Consider the following 6,484-nt stretch of genomic DNA (forward strand, 5'->3'; position numbering starts at 1 on the left):
CCCAGAGCTCTCTGTTGTCCACATGTGTATTAAAGTTGTGTTTCCCGAGGTTTCTTCTCACTCCCAGCATAAGGCGCTAGTCGATTCAGGCGCAGCTGGGAATTTTATCGATCGCTGTTTCTCGTATAAGTTAGGGATTCCCCTTATACCAGTTGATGTGCCCTTCCCCATCCATGCCCTAGACAGCCGCCCTTTGGGGTCGGGATTGATTAGGGAGGTCACCGCGCCACTTAAGATGAAGACGTAGGGGGGTCATGAGGAGATTATACAGTTGTATTTGATTGACTCTCCTGCGTTTCCCGTGGTGTTGGGGCTTCCCTGGTTAATATCTCATGACCCCAACATTTCATGGCAACAGAGGGCTCTCAGGGAATGGTCTGATCAGTGTGTCGGGCGGTGTATAGGTGTTTCCGTAGGGGCAACGACGGTGGAAAGTCCGAACCAAATGCCTGCAATGCAAATCTGAGTATACAGATTTGGCACTCGTCTTCAGTAAGAAGAAGGCGACTCAATTACCACCTCATAGACAGGGGGATTGTGCGATAGACCTCCAGGCAGGCGCTGCACTTCCTCGTAGTCATGTGTATCCCCTGTCTCAGGAGGAGACGGCAGCTATGGAGACATACGTCACCGAATCTCTGGGACAGGGATACATACGGCCATCCACTTCTCCTGCGTCCTCAAGTTTCTTTTTTGTGAAGAAGAAGGATGGGGGTTTGCGCCCGTGTATTGATTACCGTGGTCTCAATCAGACTACCATTAAATACAGCTATCCTCTCCCACTGATTGCGAGTATGACGGAGTCATTACACGGGGCGCAATTCTTCACAAAATTGGATCTCAGGAGCGCTTACAACCTGGTGCGCATTAGGGAGGGAGATGAATGGAAAACAGCATTTAGTACCACCTCGGGTCACTATGAGTATCTCGTCATGCCATACGGTTTAATGAATGCTCCTTCAGTCTTCCAATCATTTGTGGACGAGATTTTCCGGGATTTGCATGGACAGGGTGTAGTGGTGTATATCGATGACATTCTAATATACTCCGCTACACGAGCCGAGCATGTGTCCCTGGTGCGTCGGGTAGACTGTTGGAGCATGACTTGTATGTGAAGGCGGAGAAATGCCTGTTTTTCCAGGAGTCCATCTCCTTCCTGGGACATCGGTTGTCCGCGTCAGGGGTGGAGATGGAGATTGACCGCGTTTCAGCCGTGCGTAATTGGCAGACTCCCACCACGGTTAAGGAGGTGCAGGTTTATGGGTTTTGCCAATTACTACCGGAGGTTTATCCGGGGTTTTGGACAGGTAGCAGCTCCCATCACCTCCCTGCTAAAGGGGGGCCCGGTGCGTTTGCAGTGGTCGGCTGAGGCGGACAGGGCGTTTAGACATCTGAAGGACCTGTTCACCTCGGTTCCGGTGCTGGCACATCCGGACCCCTCTTTGGCGTTCCAAGTTGAGGTGGATGCGTCCGAGGCAGGGATTGGTGCATGTACTGTCTCAACACTCGGGCACACCTCCAAAACTCAGTCCCTGTGCTTTTTATTCTAAGAAGCTCAGTCCGGCGGAACGCAATTATGACGTGGGGGACAGGGAGCTGCTAGCGGTGGTTCAAGCCCTGAAGGTGTGGAGGCATTGGCTTGAGGGGGCTAAACACCCTTTCCTCATTCTGACTGACCATCGTAACCTGGAGTACATCCGGGCAGCGAGGAGACTGAACCCTCGTCAGGCTAGGTGGGCCATGTTTCTTACCCGGTTTGTATTTAAGCTCACTTATATACCAGGGTCACAGAACGTGAAGGCAGACGCCCTGTCCCGACGATATGACACAGAGGAGAGGTCCATTGAGCCCACTCCCATACTTCCGGAGTCTTGTCTAGTGGCACCGGTGGTGTGGGAGGTCGATGCGGAGATCGAGCAGGGGGTTACGTACAGACCCTACTCCTCCTGAGTGTCCAGAGGGGCGGAAGTACGTGCCGCTCGAGGTCCGTGATCGACTGATATATTGGGCTCACACGTCACCTTCCTCTGGTCATCCGGGTATTGGTCGAACGGTGCACTGCCTTAGCGGGAAGTACTGGTGGCCCACCTTGGCTAAGGACGTGAGGGTTTACGTTTCTTCCTGTTCGGTGTGCGCTCAGTGTAAGGCGCCTAGACACCTGCCCAGAGGGAAGTTACAACCTCTACCCGTTTCACAACGGCCGTGGTCTCACCTATCGGTGGATTTTGTCACAGACCTTCCCCCCTCACAGGGGAATACCACGATCTTGGTAGTTGTGGATCGGTTTTCTAAGGCCTGCCGTCTCATTCCAATGTCTCCCTACAGCCCTACAAACGGCCGACGCCTTGTTTACCCACGTCTTCCGGCACTACGGGGTACCTGAGGATATAGTGTCTGATCGGGGTCTAGGCTGTATCGGCATTGCTGTTTTTGTCGTATACGTGTATTTGTTTTCCTCCCTGTTTTGGAGGTTTTGTTTTGTATGTTCTTTACTATTAGTAAAGTACGTCTGCTAGTATCTCTGTGTCCTGCGCTTGACTTCACTCACCGCATACACGTCGCCCCTGACAATAAGTATTCAGACACTTTACTCAGTACTTTGTTGAAGCACCTTTGGCAGCGATTACAGCATCGAGTCTTCTTGGGTATGACGCTACAAGCTTGGCACACCTGAATGTGGGGAGTTTCTCCCATTCTTCTCTGCAGATCCTCTCAAGCTCTGTCAGGTTGGATGGGGAGCGTTGCTGCACAGCTATTTTCAGGTCTCTCCAGAGATGTTCGATCGGGTTTAAGTCCGGGCTCTGGCTGGGCAACTCAAGGACATTCAGAGATTTGTCCCGAAGCCACTCCTGCTTTGTCTTGGCTGTGTGCTTAGGGTCGTTGTCCTGTTGGAAGGTGAACCTTCGCCCCATTCAGAGGTCCTGAGAGCTCTGGAGCAGGTTTTCATCAAGGATCTCTCTGGACTTTGCGCTGCTCATCTTTGCCTCGATCCTGACTAGTCTCCCAGTCTCTGCCACTGAAAAACATCCCCTCAGCATGATGCTGCCACCACCATGCTTTAATGTAGGGATGGTGCCAGGTTTCTTCAGACGGGACACTTGGCATTCAGGCCAAAGTGTTCAATCTTGGTTTCATCAGACCAGAGAATCTTGTTTCTCATGGTCTGAGAGTCCTTTAGGTGCCTTTTGGCAAACTCCAAGTGGGCTGTCGTGCCTTTTACTGAGGAGTGGCTTCCGTCTGGCCACTCTACCATAAAGGCCTGATTGGTGGAGTGCTGCAGAGATGGTTGTCCTTCTGGAAGGTTCTTCCATCTCCACAGAGGAACTCTAGAGCTCTGTCAGAGTGACCATTGGGTTCTTGGTCAACTCCCTGACCAAGGCCCTTCTCCCCCGATTGCTCAGTTTGGCCGGGCGGGCCAGCTCTAGGAAAAGTCTTGGTGGTTCCAAACTTCTTCCATTTAAGAATGATGGAGGCCACTGTGTTCTTGGGGACCATCAATGCTGCAGAAATGTTTTGGTACACTTCCCCAGATCTGTGCCTCGACACAATCCTGTCTCGGAGCTCTACGGACAATTCCTTCGACCTCATGGCTTGGTTTTTGCTCTGACATGCACTGTCAACTGTGGGACCTTATATAGACAGGTGTGTGCCTTTCCAAATCATGTCCAATCAAGTTGTACAAACATCTCAAGGATGATCAATGGAAACAGGATGCGCCTGAGCTCAATTTTGAGTCTAATAGGAAAGGGTCTGAATACTTTATGTAAATAAGGTATTTTGATTATTATTTTTTATAAATTTATAAAGATTTCGAAAAACCGGTTTTCGCTTTGTCATTATGGGGTATTGTGTGTAGATTGCTGTGGATTTTTATTTATTTAACCATTTTAGAATAAGGCTGTAACGTAACAAAATGTGGAAAAAGTCAAGGGGTCTGAATACTTTCCGAATGCACTGAATGTTGTGCTCTTTGACACCTGTGTTGTCCTGTGTGACCTAAGGGTTGTTCTCTGACTGAATGTTGTGCTCTTTGACACCTGTGTTGTCCTGTGTGACCTAAGGGTTGATCTCTGACTGAATGTTGTGCTCTTTGACACCTGTGTTGTCCTGTGTGACCTAAGGGTTGTTCTCTGACTGAATGTTGTGCTCTTTGACACCTGTGTTGTCCTGTGTGACCTAAGGGTTGTTCTCTGACTGAATGTTGTGCTCTTTGACACCTGTGTTGTCCTGTGTGACCTAAGGGTTGTTCTCTGACTGAATGTTGTGCTCTTTGACACCTGTGTTGTCCTGTGTGACCTAAGGGTTGTTCTCTGACTGAATGTTGTGCTCTTTGACACCTGTGTTGTCCTGTGTGACCTAAGGGTTGTTCTCTGACTGAATGTTGTGCTCTTTGACACCTGTGTTGTCCTGTGTGACCTAAGGGTTGTTCTCTGACTGAATGTTGTGCTCTTTGACACCTGTGTTGTCCTGTGTGACCTAAGGGTTGTTCTCTGACTGAATGTTGTGCTCTTTGACACCTGTGTTGTCCTGTGTGACCTAAGGGTTGTTCTCTGACTGAATGTTGTGCTCTTTGACACCTGTGTTGTCCTGTGTGACCTAAGGGTTGTTCTCTGACTGAATGTTGTGCTCTTTGACACCTGTGTTGTCCTGTGTGACCTAAGGGTTGTTCTCTGACTGAATGTTGTGCTCTTTGACACCTGTGTTGTCCTGTGTGACCTAAGGGTTGTTCTCTGACTGAATGTTGTGCTCTTTGACACCTGTGTTGTCCTGTGTGACCTAAGGGTTGTTCTCTGACTGAATGTTGTGCTCTTTGACACCTGTGTTGTCCTGTGTGACCTAAGGGTTGTTCTCTGACTGATTGACAGCTGTCTCAGGGTGTGTGGGTAACACAGGAAGGCGGAGTGTGTGTGTGTGTCTTGGGGTGTGTGTGTGTGTCTTGGGGTGTGTGTGTGTGTGTGTGTGTGTGTCTTGGGGTGTGTGTGTGTGTCTTGGGGTGTGTGTGTGTGTCTTGGGGTGTGTGTGTGTCTTGGGGTGTGTGTGTGTCTTGGGGTGTGTGTGTCTGTCTTGGGGTGTGTGTGTGTCTTGGGGTGTGTGTGTGTGTGTGTGTGTGTGTGTGTGTGTCTTGGGGTGTGTGTGTGTCTTGGGGTGTGTGTGTGTGTGTGTGTGTGTGTGTGTCTTGGGGTGTGTGTGTGTGTCTTGGGGTGTGTATGTGTGTGTGTGTGTGTGTGTTTCTTGGGGTGTGTGTATGGGCAGATATGTGTGTATGGGCAGATAGGTCTTCATGTATCTGGTTTCACCCTGTATCCTTGTGCTACCTGATATCCCCAGCTCCTGTGTGTGTGTGTGTGTGTGTGTGTGTGTGTGAGTGTGAGATATCCCCGGGTCCTGTTCCAGAGCTCACATGGGGGACAGTGACACAATGGAACACAAAAATAACGACCAGCGGAGCGTCAAGACTCTAGAACGCAATATTTAAGTTCTAGAGTGTTCTATCCAGAGTGTTCTATCCAGAGGGTTCTATCCAGAGGGTTCTGTGCAGAGGGTTCTGTGCAGTCTGTGGTTGGGCTGTGGATCGCAATGGGACTCAGTGGAAGAGGATTCTAACGAGGCTGTCTCTGTTATTTGTTAGTTGAATAATTAATCTGTTGGTTGGAGGCAGCAGGGCAACATGAAGACGGTGGCTCTACTGGCGTGGGCCAGCTGTTGGATCAATGGTGAGAGGACCTCTATCATGTTGTTAATTAGTATTATGGATCAATGGTGAGAGGACCTCTATCATGTTGTTAATTAGTATTATGGATCAATGGTGAGAGGACCTCTATCATGTTGTTAATTAGTATTATGGATCAATGGTGAGAGGACCTCTATCATGTTGTTAATTAGTATTATGGATCAATGGTGAGAGGACCTCTATCATGTTGTTAATTAGTATAATGGATCAATGGTGAGAGGACCTCTATCATGTTGTTAATTAGTATAATGGATCAATGGTGAGAGGATCTCTATCATGTTGTTAATTAGGATTATGGACCAATGGTGAGAGGACCTCTATCATGTTGTTAATTAGGATTATGGATCAATGGTTAGAGGACCTCTATCATGTTGTTAATTAGTATTATGGATCAATGGTGAGAGGACCTCTATCATGTTGTTAATTAGTATTATGGATCAATGGTGAGAGGACCTCTATCATGTTGTTAATTAGTATTATGGATCAATGGTTAGAGGACCTCTATCATGTTGTTAATTAGTATTATGGATCAATGGTGAGAGGACCTCTATCATGTTGTTAATTAGGATTATGGATCAATGGTTAGAGGATCTCTATCATGTTGTTAATTAGTATAATGGATCAATGGTGAGAGGACCTCTATCATGTTGTTAATTAGTATTATGGATCAATGGTGAGAGGACCTCTATCATGTTGTTAATTAGGATTATGGATCAATGGTTAGAGGATCTCTATCATGTTGTTAATTAGTAT

This window comes from Coregonus lavaretus (genome assembly GCF_964263955.1).
Source record: "Coregonus lavaretus genome assembly, contig: HAP1_SCAFFOLD_2596, whole genome shotgun sequence".
NCBI lineage: Eukaryota > Metazoa > Chordata > Actinopteri > Salmoniformes > Salmonidae > Coregonus > Coregonus lavaretus.